The sequence below is a fragment of the Cetorhinus maximus genome, chromosome 12, assembly GCF_964194155.1.
Source record: "Cetorhinus maximus chromosome 12, sCetMax3.hap1.1, whole genome shotgun sequence".
In the NCBI taxonomy this organism is placed as follows: Eukaryota; Metazoa; Chordata; class Chondrichthyes; order Lamniformes; family Cetorhinidae; genus Cetorhinus; species Cetorhinus maximus.
In genome coordinates this window covers 20,427,256-20,450,825 of record NC_135890.1, presented here as the reverse complement: position 1 = coordinate 20,450,825, position 23,570 = coordinate 20,427,256, and the positions used below count along the sequence as shown (strand labels likewise).

Sequence of the window (23,570 nt, the reverse complement as noted above, 5' to 3'; positions counted from 1 at the left end):
AAACATCCCACTGTAATTGATGATCTGTTAGTGTGTGACAAACGGTTGGTCATTCCCATCTCACTCTGACCGGAAATTCTACAATGAATCCACCAAGGCCACTTGGGCATCACAAAGTGCAGAACACGAGCCCAGTCTGCAGTGCGGTGGCCAGGAATATCAAGACCAATTGAAGAGATGATTTTAAACTGCCAGATGTGCATACTGCGCAAACCAATCCAGAGGGAGCCCCTTATTCCCACACAGTTCCTGACGTGACCATAGGAACATTTGGGAATGGATCTATTGATATACAACGTCAAGTCCTTCCTCCTCATTGTTGATTACTTCTCTCAGTGGATTGAATTGAAGCATTCACACACAACAACCACAGCGCTGGTCAATAGGTAATAGAAAGAAATCTTTGCGATCCATGGCATCCTAGACCAGGTAGTTTCCAACAATGGGCTGCAATCTACTAATGAATACTTAACTCGTTTTGGCAGGAATTACAGATTTCAGCACCTCGTCAGCTCCCCAAGGTATCCAAAGTCTAACAGTGAGGCAGAAAGGGGCATCCACACAATTAAAACCTTCTTGAATAAAAATGATGACTTTCCAATGCCACTTTTGACATATCAATCCACCCCACTGCAGTGTGGATTAGCTCCATCAGAGCTGCTGATGGACAGGAAACTTTGCATTCAATTTCCCATGCTGCCAAAGAAATTAATCCCAGGGTTGGCAGTCAGGGACTATCAGAAGGTTCAGGACCGAAAACAGTCCTACAGACAGCAGCAAACTTCCACTTACAATAGGAGGTAGTGTTTTGGAAACCTGCCCAGGCTAAACAGAGGTGACAAGGTTTGGATCAGGGACTTTGACAGAGAAGGCATCGTCGTCCCGAGGAATGAAGATCAACAATGGTCTTACTTGATACATACCTCAGAAAGCATAATCAGATGTAACGGGAGGAGTCTTCTCCTCATTCCTTATGACAAGCCTCCTTTCATGCATTTGAGTGAACCAGATGTAGAAACCCAAATAATTGAAACACTAAGTTGGTCAACTTCAACACCAAACCAACAAAGTCAGCCCAAAGTAGTTGAAGCTGCCACTCCTCCGAACTTGAAAAGAACGAGATCTGGAAGAATCATAAAAGTCTCCAGACCATCTGAATCTGTAATGTCAGAGACTTGGGAGGAGAAGGGATAGCATGTAAATATCATGGTAAATACATTTGGGTGAAGACTTGAGGGAGGTGTAGTATTAGGGTGTAAGGGTTAATTTGGGTCTGGGGAATCAGCACTGCCCACACTATGATGTAGACAGTCACATGGGAGTAGTAGAGTGTAGTAGTGAGTCTGGTAGAAGTCGGTATGAAGATAGCACCTAGTCAGGACTGTATTCTATATAGTTATGTGTTATTAATAAACATTTATTGTTCAACCATACAAGCCTCTAGATCTCTTCATGAGACAACATACAACCTTACAACACATTTGGTGGAGGACAACAAAACCTCCTCCTCTAGTGACATGAGGACTGCAAGGGCAGACACACCACCTCAAATCCTGTTTCTCTCCTGGGCATTGTGGGCTCGCTTTGCTTGAAATGAAGTGTGAAGTTGCAATGATGTTTGTTCACAAGTACCTTAATTTCAACATGCGTCCAGGCTCTGTGAAGAATGCATATTCTGCACAGTGGTTGGCAGCCATTGTGCTATGTACCTATGTCAAGTCTAAGGCCAACCACCCCCCACCTCCCACGTCCCCCCCTCACCCCAGAACAACAACAACACTTCCATTGAGGTATTGAGACCATCAGCAGTGACTTTGGTGCACAATGCTGCCTCGGATTTCGGAGCTACTCTCAAGTCTCGAGCATTATCAAGTCTTTCATGTACACTAATACACAGAGTGAGGGTGTACTCAACCTTGTGGATCTCAAGAGGTCATTTAGCCTCTTTCTGCATTGCCTCCAGTTTTGAGGCACCACACCAATGCTGCTGACCGCTGCAGCCATCTCTGTCCAGGCAAGTCGGATGATTGAGGGACGTCTTCTCTTCCAGTCAGCTGGCATCAAAACCTCATGCCTGGTGGACACAGCCTGGAGGAGGGTGCAGAGGGAGTCACCATTGAAATGCAGGGCAGTTCGGGACCTTCTTCCCTGCCTCTTCCCTTGCTCCTGTTCCTCAGTCATCCATGGAGGAAAACATGTTAGAACTAAGCAGCTTCCCAAGATTCAGATCTTTACATTAAGTAGATGATCAGAATTCATGCTATGTGTGTTCACTGGCCAAAACACTTAAACTCTGCAAAGGCTTAGAATTGAAACATTTTTCAGAATAATAATACTTACTTCAGACAATATCTGAGAATCTTGCTGAAAACAAAAACTTCCTTCTGGCTTTGGACTTCAGTAAATCACTGAGTCATCTGACATTGTACCGTGCTAGGTGCCCCTTTAAATGAGTGGCTGTGACCTCCTTCCAAATCACAGCCTTCGACTTTGGTCACCGGACATAGCGCCCTCTGTCTCCAATTAGGCAGGGGATCAACAATGCAGCAATGCTGTGAGCTGAAAACCTACCCTGCAGCCATTAATTGGGTTATTGCCATTTTATACAGTGTGCTACATCAGTGGGGGTGGGAGTCGTCAATCCGCCCACTTATGGTTGCGAGTCATCCCACCCACTGAAACACGCCACCTTATTCAGCCCAATAGTCACTAATAAATCCAGTAAGGAATTCAGGAGAAATTTCTGCACTTAGTAAGTGATTCAAATGTGAAACTCACTACCATAAGGAATTACACATTGAGATAGAGAAATTGCTAGAATTAGAGAATTCGATAGATATAGTGAAATAGAGAAGTTGATAGACATGGAGAAAAAGAGCAAGAGAAATTGAAGGGTTTTACCAAGTGGCCTGTTTCTGTGCTGTAAAATTCTATGATGGTTCAGGTGGAAGTTAAAGATCTTGACAAGAATGACAGTGAGTTATCTCATTATCCTGGCCCACTATCCTCCTCAACCTGCACCAGAAAAAACACAAGTTGACTGGTCAGTCTTATCAATAATGTTTAAGAATATAAGAAACTGGAGCAGGATTAGGCTATACAGCCTTTTAATAAGATCATGACTGTTGACATATCCCTAAGACATGAAATAAATCATAAACTATGTAAATCAAACTTTATTCTTTTTTGCTTATTAAAAAATTAACTTTGCTGAACCAAAAGATGGCTGCCACAAGTCACCTATGACTGAAATTGTAAGGTGACCACTAAGGCATTATATGGATTGCACTGGAGACATTCCCTGACTTTTTGCTCATGGAATTTTTTTTATTCATTCAGGAGATGTTGGCTTCACTGGCTGGGCTGGCATTTATTGCCCATCCCTAGTTGCCCTTGTGAAGGTGGTGGTGAGCTGCTTTCTTGAACCGCTGCAGTCCCTTGACCTTGACCCAGCAACAGTGAAGTAACAGCGATAAATTTCCAAGTCAGGAGGGTGTGTGGCTTAGAGGGGAACTTCCAGGTGGTGGTGTTCCCACCTATCTGCTGCCCTTGTCCTTTTAGATGGTAGTGGTCGTGGGTTTTGAAGGTGCCAAGGTCCCACACCTGAGACTGTCAAGGTCCATTTCAAAAAGGAACTGTTGAAAGGAAATGGTCGTCATTTGAACCTTTATAAGCTTACACCTCTAGCAGTGTCTGAGGGTCTACCAAGACAATAGCTATCCACAACAGAGTAATCAATATGGATAATGACTCTTCCAGTGGCCAACAACTGGGTCATTATAAACCACAAAACAAAAGCCAGATCAGACACCAGATAAGCATCCCTTTACGAAATCATTGTGGAGGAAGTCACATGACTCGAGTGACCATTTTGAAAACTCTATATACAATTAAGAACTCATAAGCAGGCTAGTCTGCTGATTTAACTCCAACTTGCAAACATCCAACAGCAAGACTCCAGCTGACCAAGCAGCCTGCAACAAGCCCTTCTTGAAGCCTGCTTATCTGAAAACCACTGACCACCTCCTTCAAGCAGACCAAGACTCTGAATATCAACCTTGCCTCACTGCATCACCATCATCTTTAAAGGATCTCTGCACTTCTGCCTTCAGCCAGGAACCCACCTGAACTGGAACATCTCCATGAGGGAACCCCCTATGGATTTGGACTTTCTGGACTCTTGACAATCACGTAAATTGATATCCATTTCTGTGTTTCTTTTTCCTGTTATGTTATTTATAAATCGTAAAACTCCTCTTTCCTATCCCCTTACTGTATACTTGTGTGTGTGCGCGTGTAGTTGCGATCATCCCCTGGGTTTGAATGTGTGAATGAAATAAACTTCTGATTTAATCCTAAGAGAATTTGCTGCAAGTCACTTTAAAAATTGACTGCATGAACGAAGAGTTTTTAGAATAAGTGCCACAGCTCATTTTTAAAACAAAAATCGCATCTACTTACAGACAGAGAATAAAGGAGTTCAGATTTGCCTCTTTCTACTGCCCATAACGCTACACCAACTTCATTTCCCTGCCTATCCCCATATCCCTTTATTTCCCTAGTACCTAAGCATCCATTGATCTGAGTCAGTTGCCACAGTTGGAGCTTGTCTTCGAGTCAGAAGGTTCTGGATTCAAGTCCCACTCTAGGACACGAACACAGAAATCAAGGCTGACAGTCCATTACAATACTGTGGGAGTGCTGCATTGTCAGAAGTGCTGTCTTTCAGGTGAGATGTTAAACCAAAGCCCTCTGTCTGCCCTCTCAGCTAGATGTAAACTGAACTGGGGCTGCAGTAACCAGATTCAACCAGTTAGCTACTTAACTACTCAGCTCAGAGTGAGTTTACCCTTTTTAAACAGCAAGAAAGATCTTAGCCTGCTTATACAGTACTTTCCAATTACTGCTAATTAGAGACTAGATTTTAAGAGCAAAATTTAAGAACAAATTAACACTTAAAACTCCCCATCTCACCAAACTCCAAGTCTTCATTCAGTTACCTCAGCTGCATCTGTTTGCATGTAATCAAGATGGCTAATGGAATGCTATCCTTTATTACAAGAGGAATTGAACATAAAAGTGAGGATCAAAAGTGAGGAGAGACCAAACGCAAACTGGGCGACCGCTTTGCAGAACACCTGCGGTCTGTCCGCAAGAAAGACCCAAACCTCCCTGTCGCTTGCCATTTTAACACTCCACCCTGCTCTCTTGCCCACATGTCTGTCCTTGGCTTGCTGCATTGTTCCAGTGAAGCTCAACGCAAACTGGAGGAACAGCACCTCATCTTCTGACTAGGCACTTTACAGCCATCCGGGTTGAATATTGAATTCAACAACTTTAGATCTTAAACTCCCTCCCCCCATCCCCACCCCGTTTCTTCCCCCTCCCTTTTGTTTTTTTCAATAATTTATATAGATTTTTCTTTTCCCACCTATTTCCATTATTTTTAAATCTACAACTAATACCCCGTCAGTCTTTCCACCCCACCCCCACTAGAGCTGTACCTTGAGTGTCCTGCCACCCATTCTTAATTAGCACTTTTCTTAGATAATATCACCACCTTCAACACCTCTTTGATCCTTTTGTCTGTGGCATCTTTTGATTATCTGCTCCTATCACTGCTTGCTTGTCCCTACAACTACCCCACCCTCAACTTCTCTCCCCCCCACCCCCCACCTTAAACCAGCTTATATTTCACCCCTGTCCTAACTACACTCAGTTCTGTTGAAGGGTCATGTGGACTCGAAACGTCAACTCTTTTCTTCTCCACCGATGCTGCCAGACCTGCTGAGTTTTTCCAGGTAATTCTGTTTTTGTTTTGGATTTCCAGCATCCGCAGTAGTTTTTTGTTTTTATAAAAGTGAGGATGTTATGCTTCAGTTATACAGGGCATTGGTGAGACCATGTCTCGAATATTATGCGCAGTTTTGGTCTCCTTATTTAAGGAAGGATGTAAATGTGTTGGAGATGGCTCAGAGGAGGTTTACTAGATTGATACCTGGAATAAGTGAGTTGTCTTATGAGGAAAGGTTGGACAGACTGGGCTTGTTTTCACTGGAGTATAGAAGAGTGATGGGTAACTTGATTGAAGTACATAAGATCCTGAACAGCCCTGACAAGGTTTCCTCCTGTGGGTGAGTCCAGGACTAGGGGTCACTCTTATAGGACAGAGATGATGAGAAATCTTTTCTCTGAGGGTTGTGTGACTTTGGAGCTCTTTACCTCCAGAAGGTGATGGAGGCAGGGTCACTAAATATTTTTAAGGCAGAGGTAGATAGATTCTTATAATAAGAGCAAAACACTGTGGATGCTGGAAATCTGAAACAAAAACATAAAATGCTGGAAGAACTCAGCAGGTCTAGCAGCATCTGTGGAGAGAGAAACAGGGTTAAAATTTCAAGTCCATATGACTCTTCAGATAGATTCTTGTTAGGCAAGGGAATCGAAGGTTATTGGGGATAGATGGGAATGTGGAACTCAACACACGCAGATAAGCCATGATCTTATTGAATGGCAGAGCAGGCTCAAGGGGCTAAATGGCCTACTTCTCCTATTTTGTATTTAAAAGATCTAGTGGCAGAATTTTGAAGAAGAGCAAGGGAGTTCTCCCTGGTGTTTTGGTCAATATTTATTCCAAAATCTATAACACAAAAACAGATTCTGGTCATTATCACATTGCTGTTTGTGGAATCTTGCTTTGTGCAATTTGGCTGCTTCCTTTCCTACAACAGTTGCTACACTTCAAAAATATTTCTTTGGCTATAAAGCATTTGAAGTCATTCAATGGTTCTGAAAAGCACTATATGAATGCACGTCTTTCGTTCTTGAATATACTTAACAACTGAGCAACCACTACTACCCTGTGGGTTAGAAAATTCCAAAGATTCACAGTGATTGAATACATTTCTCCCCACCTGAGTCCTAAATGGCTGACCCCTCATCCTGCGACTATGATTCCTTGTTTCAGATTTTCTAGCCATAAGAAACAGCCTCTCAGCATTTACTCTGTCAATCCCTCTCAAAAATGTAATCTTTCGATGAGAGACCCTCTCATTCTTGAGCTTCAGAGAAGGTGGTTTGTGGAACTTTATTGCAAGGCGCCTGCCTGTGGCGATTGCGTAACATAACAAGTCACTGCACTTCAAAGAATTAAGAAGGATTGTCAACTTTTTTGGGGGGCGGGGGGTAGAAAAGATTTAGTGTTTGGATCACTGCTTTACCGAGAGCGCTCTCTCTCTCTCTCTCTTCCCTGTTCCAAACATGCTCTCCCGATTTGCAAGGTGCCTTTGGGGGTGAAGGTTAATTTCCTCTCACTTTAGACGGATACTGGGAAAAATGAATGTGGCTCGGCAACCCGGAAGGGTGGGTACTGTGCAAGGAACAGCTGTAAACTCGGCGTCATTTTACGGTTAAATTATTATAGCTCAGTTTGAAACTCAGGAAGTGGGGTTGAATCTCTCACATCCCCTATCTGAGAGCTGAAGAAGGAATAAAATGTACTTTCGCTCTGACTGTCACTAGCTGGTAGGTCGAGGTACGAACAAATCTGAGAGCAAAGTGGGAAGAGATAGATTGTCCTTCCAACAAAATAAATAAAATCACGGGTCAAAATCCAGTGAAGAAGGAGAAATCCTTGGTCCCGAAGAAACCCCGAAGAGAGGTGGCATCGGAATCGATCGAATCAATGTCCGTGTGATCAGCTTGTCAATTTCACGTCTTCAGCCAGGATTCCCGGTAAGCGAACATAAGTCTCAATTTTTCAGAAAAGTTGTATGGCTTCAGATGATTTATTTGTTTTGCAGCTAAAGTCAGCGGCTTCCGTGTTTGTTTCACTTTTATTAATATGGTCCCAAGTATCTCGGAGTTACATCATTGTGTATGGTGGCTATACCTGTCACATACGAATATCACAACACGGTGACAAGTAAATGTTGGGAATTGTCGCTTCTTTGGGAGAGGTTTAAAATGTTTTGAATTCATGTTTTCAAAAATAATTTAAAGTTTGAATGATCTGTCATTTTGTTATTAATTTTTGCAGTTGTTTATGTATCACGCCCGTCAAAGTGATTTAATCCGAAAACAAAACTCCCATATCTACTAACTGCTGGATTCCAGAGCGTATTTAACGCCAGTTCCATTGAACTGTGGGACTCGCTCGGGATTATTTAATTCAATTATTTTACAAAAATGTTAGTAAGGAGGACCAGATTGCTGGATTCAATGAGAATTGAATGCGTAGTTGATCTTGTCTGTGCTGGACTGCACTGTTGCCGATTTGTGATAATACTCCCTATGGATAACTATTTCAAAAATGGCAAACATAGCAATCAGTGTGTAGTAAATGTTTAATGGGTACCAGTCAAGGTTAATAAGAGTATGAGAGAATTTGCACTTATTAATTAAAGTAAAATAAAGTTTGGGTTTTTAAGGCTTGCTGTTTGTAGGGAGTGGTAAGAGTTAAAAGTTTTGAGCTATGGATAAAAAAGAACAGGGAAAACAAGGGGTTTAGGGAAATAGGAATATAGGAAGGTTCAAGCGATTGATTGGCTGTAAGAATGAGGGATAAATGTGTATGGGAAGAGGAGAGAATAAAAGCTGGGTCTGGTAATCGTCCAAGGACACTCGAGAATCCTTGTGAGACTGAGCAGCGTTTATAAAAGATGGTAGTTGGTGCTACACCTTCCAACCCCATGCCCTCCTACCCAGAAACCAAGAGGATCTCTACCTACAAGTATTGAGAAAACTTCCATCATCCAAACCTTGGGATCCTTCTTTAATGCAACGTCTCTCCCTGCCATGTTTTCTTTTCAGGGGATATAGATGTATGGACATATAAAAACGACCGGAAGGAAAAAACCATCTGGTCCATCAAACCTGCCCAACACAAGAACACAATAATTAGGAGCAGGAGTAGGCCATTTGGCCCCTTGAGCCAGTGGCACCATCTGATAAGATCATGGCTGACCTGATTGTGGTCTCAACTCCACTTTCCTGTCTGCACTCCCACCATAACCCTTGGCTCCCTTGTCGATCAAAAATCTATCTAACTCAGTCTTGCCCGTTTTAATTGTTAGAGCTTTTAATATATTCCTCCCTTAGCCACAAAGTAATTGGATCATTTATTAGTTGGACTATTTTTCACTGCCCTACTTAGCAATGATGATGCCTGGTCATATCCAGGCCATACAGACAAGAAGCTCCCTGATTCAATATCAGTCTGTGCTGAATTGGAAGAGCTATAATTGACTTCAGCAACCCTGGGTTAGTGTCATCAAGGAAAACTGTAGAATCCCAATCCAGGCAGGATTCCTTGTCTACTGCCAGTCTGTGGGAAGTGTGGAGGTGGACACTACGACAGGTTTACTGCTGTCTGTGATAGAAATGCCTACCAGCTCTCACTTAAAGATTGACAATTTGGAGGAAGTACCATATGGCTGCCAGTGCCTGTACGTTCAGCACTTTCAGAAGTAAAGAGGAGAGAATGTTTTAAATGGCTGTCAGTGAACGGGTATGTCATTCTAGGGGCACAAGAGGGAAGGAGAGATCAGCAGGTTGGCACCATACCTATTGATGATGTTTACAAGAATAATTTGACTTGACAGGATTGATGATTTAATATTATCCATTGCCATTTCAGTGACGTGTAATGGTGAGTATGTTCACTTGGGCATACAATTGTATGATTCTGGTTTCTAACTTTCCAAACATAATTTTTGTCAGGGATGAGTGATTAAGTTGTATTGCTGTAGGATGTTGGTCGTGCTGGGAGCAATCTGAGGTAATGAATTAAGTGTGATGAGTGATGTATTTTTTTTTCCCCATAGTGTATTTGTACCAAACTAAGATTGAAAGAGTTTTACATTAAAAACTGCAGATTCTGGAAATTGGAATTAAAAACAGGAAATGCTGGAAATGCTCAGCAGATCGGATAGCTTCTGTGGAGAGAGAAACAGAATCAATATTTCAAGTCTATGACCTTTCATCAACATTGGAAAATATTAGAATTGTACCAAGTTTTAAACAAGTACAGAGGCAGTGAATGAGGGGAGGGAAGGAAAGAATCATAGAAATTTATAACACGGAAGCTAGCCATTTGGCTAATCATATTCTGTGCTGGCTGAAAAATATCTACCCCTGATCCCACTTTCCAGCTCTTTATCCATTGTCTTGTAGGTTATGGCACTTCAAGGGCATATTCAAGTACTTTTTAATATGGTGAAGAATTCTGCACCCTCTAGGCCTTGAACACCGACTCTATTTCAGTTAATATTCAGGTAGTTGAAATCCCCCACTATACCTGACCTACTGTTTTGACTTCTCAGAAACATATCTATATATTTGTTCTTCTATCACCATTTGACTGTTTGGGGATTATAGAATATTTCCACCCGTTTGATCGCCAGTTTAATCCATGTGGTCTTATTTGATGATCCTTCTAGCATATCATCCTTCCTAACAGCTGTAATTGTATCTTTAATCAATATTGTGACTCTCCTTTTCTCATCTGAAAACCCAGTAACCAGGAACATTGAGCTGCAATTCCTGACTTTCCTTAAGTCAAAGTTTCATTAATAGCTATGGTATCATAATTCCAAGTGTATATCTGTCTCTCTGCTCATTCATTAGGCTCCTTGCATTGAAATATATTCCAATCAACACTGACAAACTCCTTTGTCTATTTTCTAGCCTTTATTTCCTCTGCCTTCCATACTTGCTTACTAATTTGCTGTCTTTCGTTTTCAGTTTTGCGCCTCTCCCTTCTAAATCTACATTCAGGTTTCACCTTTGCCAAGCCTGTTTAAACACTCCTCAGCAGTTCTAGGAAACCTCCCCACAATGATATTGCTCCCAACCCTGTTAGGATGCAACCCATCTGTACAGGTTCCATCTCCCCAGAATCAGTCCCAAAGCCCCAGGAATCTAAAGCCCTCTTTCTTGCACCAACTGTTCAGCTACACATTCATCTACATTTCTTCTTATCTCTGTACTCAATGGCACATGGTACTAATAATAATTTGGAGATTACAACCTTTTGAGGTCCTACTTTTTTATTTCTTTCCTCGCTCCCAAAATCTTCCTGCAGGATCTCATCCCTCTTTCTACATAGTGTTGTTGATACCAATATGAACCATGACCTCTGGTTGTTCATCCAACCCCCTCAGTGTGCTCTACAGCAGTTCAGTGACATCCTTGACCCTGTTACCAGGGAGGCAACATACCAACCTGGAATCATATCTACAATCACTGAAACATCTACCTGTCCCTCTTACTATTGAATATCCTACCATTATTGCTTTTTTGACCTTCCTCCTCAAACCCCCTTCACTTCTGGGCCATCCATGGTGCTCTGGACTTAACTCTGGCTATACTCACCAGAGGAACCTCATCCTCACCAGTATTCAGAACAGAATGTTGGTTAGGGAGCAAGATACAGTCGTGAGTCCTGCACTAACTTTCTGATCCTCCTTGTCCATCTGGAGGTCACCCATTCCCTTTCTGCCTGCACACTCTTACGCTGCCAAGTGCCCACCTCAAGAAACCTCAGGCTCATAGATGCACTACAGCGATGCCAGCTGCTGCTCAAGCTCCAAAATATGGAGCTTGATTTCATCCAGCTTTATGACACTTCCTGCACATGTTTGTCTGAGACAGAAAAAGCATCCAGGAGTTCCCACAATGCATGGGGTGTAAATTCAATAGCACAAAAAGGAAGGTCTGTGATAGGGTGGCAAGCAGTCTTAATTAAATGAACAGCAATATCATTACCAGCATCTGTAAGGCAATGGCGGTAAGGGTTACAGAATCAAGGTGGGAATTAAGATACAGATCAGCTAGGATGTAATTGAATAGTGGAGCAGCTCTTTCCATTCCTATGTTTCCAAATTTTCCAAATAAACCATCATTGTTGTTGCTCCCTTTACAATAACAATTGCTTATATTTATATAGCACCTTTAACATAATAAAATATTTCAAGGCTCTTCAAAGGAATGTTATAAAACAAACAGAGATGTTATCAGCTGACCAAAAGCTTAATCAAAGAGGTAGTTTTCAAGCAGTGTCTTAGGTAAGAATGGAACCAGGTGAGAGTAGTCCCACCTAGCTGGATGACAGTGGAGAGGCATCAGAGGAAGATGTATTGGATAACCATGTCAAAGGCTGCAGACAGGTTGAGAAGAATGAAGTGAAAAAGTTTACCTTTGTTACAGTCACATGGGATGCCGCTTGTGATTTTGATAAGAATCATTTGGGTACTGTGGCAGATATTGTGGCCACAAACCTGACTGGAAGCATTCCAGCATGGAATTCTGGGAAAGATGCGAACAGATTTGGGAGGTAACAACATGTTCAAGGTTTTTGGAAAGAAAAGGGAGATTGAAGATGGGACTGTAGTTTGCACGGATGGTGGAGTCTAGTGTTGGTTTTTTGAGGAGAGGTTGATGATGGCAGATTTGAAATAAAGAGGGACAACACTTGGAGACAGAACTGTTAACTATATCAGGTAACATGGCAACCAGGAGTGCAAGTTGGGTGGTCAGCAGTTTAGTGGAAATAGGATCAAGGGAGCAGGAGGTGGGTTTCATGGGCAAGATGAGCTCAGAGAGAGCATGAGGTGAGATAGGAGAGAAACTAGAGAAAGATGTGAGTTCAGAGCCTAGGGCATAGGGAGCATGTAACAGCCATTGACTACAACCAGAAGTAAACATGTCTTTTTTTTATTTGGAATGTGAGCGTCACTGGCAAGGCCAGCATTTCTTGCCATCTCTAATTGCCCTAGGTGGTAGCGTTGAGCCACCTACAGTTCAATGGCTTACAAGGCCATATCAGAGGGCAGTTAAGATTCAACAAGTAGGTCAGATCAGGTAAGGATGGCAGATTTCCTCCCCTAAAGGGCATTAGTGAACCAGATGGTCTTTTACAACAATCTGGTATTTTCATGATCATAGGGATTTTATTCCAGATTAATTAACTAATTGAGTTTAAATTCACCCAGCTGCTTCTCCTGAGCTTTAGTATGGGCCTCTGGATTACCAGTCCAGTAACATTACCACTATGCTACTGGCCCCTATATTCTCATTTCCAGCTTATTAAAGGGGTATAGAAGCATTGAAAAAAAGTACAAAAAATCACTAGTGTGATACCAGAACTGAGAGGTTATATCCATCAGGAAAGACTGAACAGGTTGGGGTTCTTAGAAAAGAGAAATCTGAGGAGTGGCCTGTTGTTGTTGTGAATGCTGGCACCATTTCCCAGCAATGTTCAACAAATCGCAAGTGGTGAATGATCGATTTAAACTGTGTGTGTGTTGTGTGGTTTTGGTTGATATTTGTTGAAGGAAGATTGTTGATAAAGCATCAGGAAAACTTTATGTTGTTCATCGGAAAGTGCCATGAAACCTTTCAGCAGATAGACGAACCTTGCTTAAGGTCACAACTGAAGGAAGACCCTCTCCATCAAAACAGTACTGCACTGGACTCATTGATACTGCCTATCAGTCCTTCTAAGGAATTCTTTTAAGGTGACAACTGCTCGTTTCAGAGCAAATTTTACTTGGTGTAAAATCATCTTACTCAATGTTATTGTTCTCACCGTGAAAATCTTCAAACAACTTTTATCAGAGGGTGACTATACCTTGCTTGTCTGTGCTTTATTTCCTTGCTTACTGTTCACTGGTTTTCTGCTAAAATAGTATCTATCAGGAGTTAGCACTGCCAGTTGCAGAATGAAGCTCCCTATGCTCGTCCATTCCTGTGTGCCTTAACCAGAATCTCAAAGACGCTTTAATTTCCCACACCAATCACACCTGTATGTAGTGTGCAGTATGCAGTTTTGGTCTCCTTATTTAAGGAAGGATGTAAATGCATTGGGAGGCGGTTCAGGGGAAGTTTACTAGATTGATACCTGGAATGAATGAATTGTCTTATGAGGAAAGGTTGGACAGACTGGGCTTGTTTCCATCAGAATTTAGAAGAGTGAGGGGTGATTTGGTTGAAGTATATAAGATCCTGAATGGCCTTGACAAGGTGGACGTCGAAAGGATGTTTCCTCTTGTGGGTGAGTCCAAAACTAGGGGGCACTCTTTTAAAATTAGGTGTCACCCTTTTAAGGCAGAGATGAGGCAAAATTTTTTCCCTGAGGGTTGTGCGACTTTGGAACTCTCTGCCTCAGAAGGCTGTGGAGGCAGGGTCATTGAATGTTTTTAAGGCAGAGGTAGATAAATTCTTGTTAGGCAAGGGAATTAAAGGTTATCAGGGGTAGATGGGAATGTGGAATTCGGAACACAAGAAGATCAGCCATGATCTTATTGAATGGCAGAGCTGACTCAAAGGCCTGCATGGTCTACTCTAGTTCCTATTTTTTATGTTCTTATGTAGTTTGTCTGGTTGAAATTTCCAATTTCCCACTGTTCATGTCAAATGCTGGGTAGGTGTGTGCTTTTGGCTTGCACTCATTGGGAAGTGAATTGAGATTAGCCCAGTTTCATTTCATGTCAGTACTTTAATAGCAAGCAGAAACAGCAGACTTGAATTTGACTCCTTGTCCTTGCAGGCATTGCTCGTCTTTTACCTGATCAAAGTCTGGAACATGGTCGCCTCACGACGCAGCTCCCCACTATCAGGAGTAGTGGCTAGAGAGCTGCTGCTCAGGAATCTGCCCCTCCGCTACTTTCGGTAGCTGGCGGAGAGAAGGACAATGATTGCCAGGGTGACCAGGATTGGAGAAATGCTGGGTGGCGGAGGAGTGGGCTGGATGCTTCCACAGGAGTTTGTGCATCACGCGTCAGTGGACGTCTGGCTCGCGGCAATGCCATCCATGACCTCAGGACGGTCGTGCTCAGCCCCGACATCATTCTGGGTCTCAAGGTCACGCAGGTGTGCGTTGTCTTCTGTCCAAGCGTACCCCTGTTCGGACAGATTTCCACATTGGCCCCAAGCCTCGAACCCCCCCTCGGGAGCTGCAGCACTGCAACCTGAGTCATCTTGCGGCAATGACCTCCGTGCCCTTTAGCGCGGTACGGAGGGGTTTCCTATATGGGCTGCTGCTGCGCACCCTTCACTTCCTTGTCTTCGCCCGCCATCTGGGCCTTGTTGCCGTCTGGCGGTGGAGGTCCCTCTACGGAAGTGTTCTCCCCATTTCCATCAGGGACCTGGGGTGGAGGGTGTTGCACGTGGCGGTCCCATACAACCGTAGAATGTGCTGGTTCATGGACTCCCAAGACGCCTATGTTTTTTGAGGCCTTGTGGAGGCCGTGGACCACGCATATACCGGTTGTTGTAGACTGCACCCCCTTTTTAGATATTTAAAAAACCTTTTGCTTTTGTTTTGCTTCCACTTCAGCCCCAGGCTCCTGATCTACGGACACCAGGTGCACAGGGGGGCAGAGAGGGAGGAGGACTTCCTCGTGAACCTGCTTCTGGGCCTGGCCAAGTTGGCCATCAACAGATCCAGGCAGCGGGCGATCGAGGGGGTCATCTGACCCGACTGTCTGCCCCTCTTCTACAGCTGCGTTCACGGCTGGGTGTCCCTGGAGAGGGAGCACGTGGCGTCCACTGGCACTGTCGAGGCCTTCCGTGCTTGGTGGGCACCACGGAGACTGGGGTGCTTTGTCAGCCCCCTTTAATCACATTTTGATTTAATGTTTGTAAATTTCCTTTGAATTTTGTCTTTTGTTTTTGCAGTTTCCCTTTTAAGGGGCTGCCTTTTACTTTATCCCTGATTTTGTTAACATAGTTTACTTGTTTTGTAACAAAAGAATTACATCTTCTTTTATGACGTGCAGCTCCTGTTGTAAACCTGAGGGGCCTTCGTGGCTCCTTGCAGGAGTTGCCCTTCTTTTACCAGGACCCAATCAAAGTCTGGAACATGGTCACCTTGTGCCGCAGCTCTCCGCTGTCAGGAGTAGTGGCTATCGTCAGAGAGCCACTGCTCAGGAATCCGCACCTCCGCCACTTTCAGTGGCTGGCGGAGAGGAGGGCTGTGGCTGCCGGGGTGACCAGGATCACGCATGTGCTGGGTGACAGAGGAGCGGGCTGGATGCTCCCACTGGAGTTGGCTCATCACACGTTGGTGGATGTCTGGCTTACAGCCAATGCCACCCATGACCTGAGGACGATCGTGCTCGGCCTCAATACATTCTGGGTCTCGAGGTGGTGCAGGTGCGTGTGGTCTTCTGTCTGAGCATACTCCTGTTCAGACCACGCTTATGTTAGTTGTTGTAGGCTGCACCCCCTTTTTAGTTACATGAGAAACCTTTTACTGTTGTTTTATTTTGCACTTCAGTCCGCACTCCTGATCTACAGACACCTGATGCGAAGGGGGCAGGGAAGGAGGAGGATCTCCTTGTGAACCTGCTCCTGGGCCTGGCCATCAACAGGTCCAGGCAGAGGGCAATCGAGGGGGTTGTCCAACCCGACTGTCTGCCCCTCTTCCATAGCTGGGTGTCCCTGGAGAGGGAGTACGCAGTGTCCGCCAGCACCGTCGAGGCCTTCTGTGCTTGGCGGGTACCGAGGGGACTGGGGTGCTTTATCGACCCCTTTAATCACATTTTGATTTAGTATTTGTAAATTTCCTTTAAATTTTATCTTTTGCTTTTGCAGTTTCCCTTCAAGGGACTGCCTTTTAATTTGTCCCTTGATTTGTTAATTTAGTTTATTTGTTTTGTAGCAAAAGAGTTACATCTTCTTCACCTTCCTAACCCTGCTGCTATGTCTTGGTGCTCCCCCGACATCCACAGCAGACATGGAAGCAGCCGCTGAGTGCTGCGACCTGTCTGTGATGACCTTGAAGGGCATCCTCCGGAGGGCCGAGACGTGGAGGGCCCTAGCCTCCTTTCGGGGTCTTGCTATGCGGCACTGGTGCCCTCCTCAGCCTGTGGAGCTGGAGCTGCTGAGGTCACAGGAAGAAGAGATTCAGATGGGCCGGACACTGCCAGAGTCATCTGGGTGGATGGTTCTGGGGTGTGCACCTGCTGATCCTTGTCTCTATGGGTGCCCAAGGGCCTCTGGCTGACTCCTTGAGGAGAAGGGGAAGCTGGAGTGAAATCAAGCTGCCTTGCACCCCTCTCGCATTGACACTTTTGGAGGCCAACTATGGTGTCAGTGATGGAGTCCAGCCGACGCAGCAGTGCAGGAGCGACATCCTGGACCAAGGTCTTCATGGTGGCCGCCATCCTACCAGTGTTGACCTTGGTGCGCTGGCATGCTGGCACTATCACCTCAGAATGAAGGCAGATGGACTCCTCCATCGTGCTTTGCAATCTAAGGAGTGCCATGGACATTCCTTCTTGATGTTCCTAAGCTTGCCTTTGCTGCTAAAGCAACTAAGGTATGACCGAGTCTAGAGGCTCGTCATCTGACCGGACTCAGCAGATTTCTGGCCTCCGGAAGTCCTCTGAGTGCCAGAAACCTGGGAAGCCCTTCCCGGTCGGTGCCTGCTGTTGATCAGGCAATGCGATGTGCTCACCACATTATGACCTCAAAGCTACTCTAGAGCTAGGTCCCAATGAGGTGTGTGTCTCCATGCTGGTGGATGGTGTGGGTGAGCACTATGATGGGTTTTCAATTAGGGTGTTATCAGATTCTTCTTCCGAGGTGCTTTCGGGGCTTGAGTCAAGGATCTGGGTCGTGGACCCCTCGGCTGTTTCCCAGATGGGCCTTCGAAAGCAAGAAGAGATAAATTGTGCGTGGCAGGGGACTGCAGAACAGGGGAACTGACTCACAGCATGGTTGTCTGATGGATGTTGCACTGCTGGATCCTCACTTGGCTGAGCACTGCTGACCCTACCGTCAGCACAGGAACGGTCCAGATCATCGCTGGCCAGCTGGATTTTCAAAGTCTGTGAGGATCTTGATGTCAGGCATTCCTCCACCGGTCTGTGACCTCTCCCTTTTGCTGTGTGCCAGCTTGCCCTGCATGAATACAGATGGAGAGAGTCTAAGCAGGATGCTTGCCAGGCCAGATGATAAGGATGCATGGCATGTGTGGGTGGTGAGCGCTGCCATGGACGGGATGAGGACAAATTCCCAGGGCAGATGAAGGTGCGTGTGAGAGAGTGAATGGTGATGTCCTTTGAACTGGCAGTGAATGAGATCTCTGTGGATGTGTGATGGTTTTTGAGTGTGTGAGTTGAGAGTAATGAGAAGAGTGACTTATCATGGCAGAACGGAGGAGAACATTCATCCTCTTTCGGCACTGGTTGGTTGTCCTTTCTTGCAGGGCATTGGCGCTGACTACCACTGCCACCACCTCACGTGCTGGATTGGTGCTTGCTGGTCTTCATCCAGAGCTGGGGTAGAGGACTTCACAGCAGGCCTCCACCGCATCTAGTAGGCACCTGAGGGAGGCATCTCTAAATTTGGAGGCAGCATGTTTCCTCCCTTTGGCAGCCATGACTTTGCAGCAGCTTCCGATCCCTCAAAGAGTGCTAGCTCTGTGCAGGGGCGCCCTTTAAATATGGTGCCCAGATTACTGAACATCTGAAGTGACTGCGTGATGGGCAAATCCGAACCCGCCACCAGCGATCCGGCATGTTTCATGGTGAATGCGTTATTAATGAGGCGGGATGCGCCAGGAATAGGACGATACTGCATGAAAAGCCGCCATTACAGCCAGCAGATAAAACGTCCTTTATCCTACCCGCTACCGCAATTTGCAAATATGGGACGATTCTGCCCTAAAACTCATAGATCCTTTTCCAAATCCATTTTAACATATTTCAGCTCCACTCACAGAGCATTGTCTATTTTCTCTTCCTATGAGCAGCACTTTACAATTATCTAATATTTGCAGTTTCCTACCCTTCAACCAGTTTCTTAGCCATTAGGTACTATGGATCCTAGAGCTCACAGCCATCCAATTGGATTGTTGCATTCTCAAAAAAGTTCTATAGGTTGGTCAGGCAAAATTTTTGCCTTCTGAATCCATAGTGACAGCTGCTGGCTAGGTTATTGTTATACAGATAATCCTCAATCCGTATTATACATGGAGTGGATGTAAGCCTAATGGTAATCTGTCATTGTCTGTGACTGTTTTGCTAGTTGCACACCCCCAACCTTTCTCCATAGATGTGCAAATATTTTTCTTCAGGTGCTTATCCAATTTCCTATTGAAAGCCACAAATCAATCTACTCCATCACGCACTCAGACAGTGCATTCCAGATCCTAAACCATTCGCTGCATAAAAAAGTTTTTCCTCATGTCGCCATTGGTTATTTTGCTATTCACCTTATACTGGTATCCTCTGGTTCTCAACTTTTCCAGTAATGGGAACAGTTTTCTCTATTTCCTTGTCTAAACCTCTCATAATTTTGGACACCTCTATCAAAACTACCTTCTTTAAGGAAAACCTCAGCTTCGCTAATCTATCTACATAACTGAAGTCCCTCATCCCTGGAATTATTCTCGTAAATCTTTTCTGTATCCTCTCTAAAACATTTACATTCTTCCTAAAGTGTGGTGTCCAGAATTGTACACACTGCTCCAATTAAGGCTGCTCTTAATTTGGTTCCAAGATAGTTAGTTTCACTCAGGGGACAGAATAGCTGCTTTGGCAGATGGAAGACGTCAGTCTGTGCAGGAGGAGCAGCACTACTGAGGTTGAGGCTCAGGCATGAACCTAATGGTGCTATAACTGCCCCAGGAATCCTATTGCTGAGGCTGGGCACCCAAAATGGAAACTGTTTAATTCCCTAGTTCAAATATCCCACATCACGATCAGCTCACATATTTCACACACCCAAAATCCAATGAAAACATTTACATATAGCTCCAAGTGGATAGTGTTGTAAGGGGGATTTCCACACATACCTGAACTCATATTCCAGGCATCCCACCCCACCCACACAATGATATAGAGGACTTTCCTGTTATGGCAGGTGTGCACATTCCCAGCAATTACATGAATGACAGTGAGTCACAGGGTGGAATCTAATCAAGGGGTCAGGGCATTTATATGTAGAATAATGGATACCCATGAGTGAATTGTAGGCTGGAATTTAATCAAGGGGTTCAGGTAGTTTATATATAGAACAACAGGTACACCTGGGAGTGAGTTACAGTTTGGAATCTAATCAAGGGGTTCAGGTAGGTCTATATGTAGAATAATGGTTACCCAGGAGTGAGTTATAGGCTGGAATCAAACCAAGGGGTTTGGTGGATTTGTATGTAGAATAACAGAAACCCAAGAGTGAATTATAAGCTGGAATCTAATCGAATGGCTATTTAATGTTTTAACTCTTCTCTGTGTACTGTTCTGTGATACCGCATTCTGGACATCTTGGATTTTTGCCCAGGATCCATGGCACATCTAAGCTTGAGATATGGGGTAGAATATTGAACTCTAGCTGGTGGCGAGTTTGGAGGTGGGAAGGGTATGTACTTAGAAGAGATGGTGGTGTACCCAAACCCCACATTCCCGCCTCCACCCGAATTAAGTTCTGAGTGGGAAAGCCCATGGTCAACTTGCCCACCCCATCACCAATTGACATCCTTAACTGGCCAATTAAGAGCCACTAAACAGTCTCCTCCCGCCACCACTGAGATTAACCTAGCTTCTGACAGGTCTGTCACCATGCAGCCTATGTGACAGCTGCTACCCTGTGGACAGCTTGTCACCTCCGGGTTTGTGGGGGGTGGGGGATGACAGGGTTGGTCCCTCAATCAAAGGCACTCAGTACCTGATCGAGGGACTGAGCATCAGAAAGGGGATGTGGGGGGAGGTGTGGGGGGGGGGGGGGTCCACTGAGAACCCCAACCCCCTTCCCTTTCTTCTAACATCCCTGCCCCCTAGTCTCCCCATGACTCCCACCCCGTGAAACCACTCCCTCCCCACCCCACCCCACCACCACCGCATCACTTACCTTGGCCTTGGTTCGCTCCACAATCCTGGGACTCCAGTGTGGCAGCAGCCATGGCCTCCTCTGTAGCACTGCTGTGCACAAGAGCTGCCAACCTCTGATAGGCCGGCAGCTCTTGCTAGACAAGACTTCCACTGCTGGGAACCTGATTCAAGAGGAAGGCCTACCATTGGCCTTGTCACTGCCTGATTGGCAAGTCAGTTCGGCAGGTCTTCCAGAGAAGAGGCATTATGGATCTCTTACAAAACAAAAACAGAATTATCTGGAAAAACTCAGCAGGTCTGGCAGCATCGGCGGAGAAGAAAAGAGTTGACGTTTCGAGTCCTCATGACCCTTCAACAGATCTCTTGCCAGCTGTTCAGCCGGCAGGCAAGACTCCTGATGCCTTGACAAGATTTCACCCGTGATCTGGGTAATGATGGAAAGGGGCCAGGCAAAAATGGGGTTAAACCACTTCAAAATGCAGGGATAAGGAGTGAGGGGAGGTTAAAGCTCCATCACATCATAACAATTGTACAGCAAAGTCCCGCCATTCGCCGGGGGTGGGGGGGGGGTTACGTTCCTGCAAAACCTTGCAAATAGCGAAATCGCAAACAACAAACATACTTTACAATGGGAGTCAATTAGATATGTTCCAGCCATCCTAAAATTTTACATGCATGAAGGATCAAAGGCAATAAAAACTATGTTTTTAATAAATTTAATAAAACAAGAAAAGTGTAAAATTTGTCACACAATACTTGGGACTGGAGGTGGACTGTGATCAGAAATTAAAACGCAGTAACAGGGAACACCCACGTGCAAACAACAGCAGAGGACGCAAGCGCAGTGCTTGCTTTCTTCTGCAGAAAATACATCATGGACACCTTTTTTAAACTTTATTTAGACAGTTTTTCTTTCGTTTGGCCTTTTCTAAAGATGGCTTCTACTTTTTATTTTTAAAACCGCAGATAAGTGAACACTTGGGCCCACAATGGGCGGATTGGTCTACAAAGACTTTTGCATGGATAAGTGAATTTGCAAAAGAGGAAGTCACAAACTGCAGGTCTTTACTGTATAACAGGCAATAAAGAAACTTAGGTACAGTTTACCCACTCCTGGTGTGTTCTCCATAAGGTCTGACAAAGCAGAGAGAGGGAGAAAAGGGAACCTTTTATAAAATAAACCACTAGATTGGTTTCCCTGCTGAACACATGCTCAGAAGAAAGAGCCCCATTTGAAATGGTAACCTGTCTTATCTGTACATGTGCCAAACGCCTATATTTGTAGCACTTCCTGTTTTTATTTCAGATTTACAGCATTTATGTTTTTCTTGTGGCCAGTGATATGTTCAAAATTAGGAGGTGATTATTGAAAGAAAGAAAAGCGAGATTTGCATTTATATAGCACGTTTCACAATTACTGGGTGTCTGTGTTTTTGAAGTGTAGTCACTGTTGTAGTGTAAGAAACGTGGCAGCTAATTTGTACACAGGCTCCAACAAACAACAATGTGATAATGACTGGATTATCTCTTATTTGTAATGTTGATTATGGGATAAATATTGGCCAGGACAGTGGGAATAACTCTCCTGCCATGGAATCTGAGAGGGCAGATAGGGTCTCAGTTTAACATCTTATCTTCAAGACTGCACTTTTGACAGTGCAGCACTCCCTCAGTACTGCACTGGAATGTCAGCGTTGCTTATTGTGCTCGAGTCCTGGAGTGGCACTTTACCCCACAACCTTTTGACTCAGAGGTGAGATTTCTACCATCTGTGCCATGGCTGACATTTTATTCAATTTTGGATCATTCATGAATTCAAACCTGTGAATAAGATGACTTGAAGTAACATAAAGAGAGACTTTGCATCTACATAGCACATGATCACATCCTCAGAATGTCTTGTTGACAAACACAACAGCCAAATTGCATAAAGCAAAGTCCCACAAGCTATAAATGAGTGAACGGCCATTTTGCTTATTTTTGGTGATGTTGGTTGAGGATAAATGTTTACGTGGACACCGGGGAGAACTCCCTTGCTCTTCTTTGAATAGTTCCATGGGATCTTTTACATCCACCTGAGCAGATAAAGGGTATTCTCAGTTTAACATCTCATTTGGAAAGACTTCTGCTTCTGTTTTAGTTGTGTTGGCATCATATATTAATATCAGTATTCCACCAACATTAATATGGGTGACGCTAGCTAAACCAGGCATGACCTGCTGAGGTGGTAGTCCTGATAATGAAAACTTTTAAATGGAAATAATCTAAAGATCGGTCTTGAAGATTTCAAGTGATGGAGCTGTGACTGTTTTCTTTTTACCAGTTCCATTGTGGGATTATCCTTGGGAAGAAAGATTGTTGATGCACTGTCTTGGACATCTCCAACAGTGAGAATTCCCTTGGTACTGAACTGAATTACCAGCTCAGGTTATGTGTTCAAGTCTCTGCATATTGGGCAAAATGGGAAATAGTTGTGATGCTTCAACAGTTGAATAGATTGCTGATGCACAGTCATTGCATAGCCATGATTAATAGCCTTTTGTATAAGGTACTGGCTGGCATGGGTATAACTCTTTCTCGGCAAAGAGGGGAGCAGCACAAATTGGAAGGTGATCATCTCATCATGTTGACAGTGAGCACAGTGACTGTTCATTTTAACATGAGTCACACTTGATGAATGAGTTGTTGATTAATCCAACTTTTTACATCTAAAAATACATCAGGCATGAAGCT

At 44.3% G+C, this 23,570-nt stretch overlaps 1 protein-coding gene across 1 annotated transcript in view; it reads left to right on the top strand.

Moving 5' to 3' along the window:
* The first annotated feature begins 7,297 nt into the window (after positions 1-7,297).
* LOC144687268 (interferon regulatory factor 6-like) overlaps positions 7,298-23,570 on the top strand; it is a 43,666-nt gene continuing 27,393 nt past the window's right edge. The window contains exon 1 of the mRNA XM_078553123.1: positions 7,298-7,734. The gene's annotated coding sequence lies outside the window, so the exon portion shown is untranslated. The remainder of the gene's footprint in view (positions 7,735-23,570) is intronic.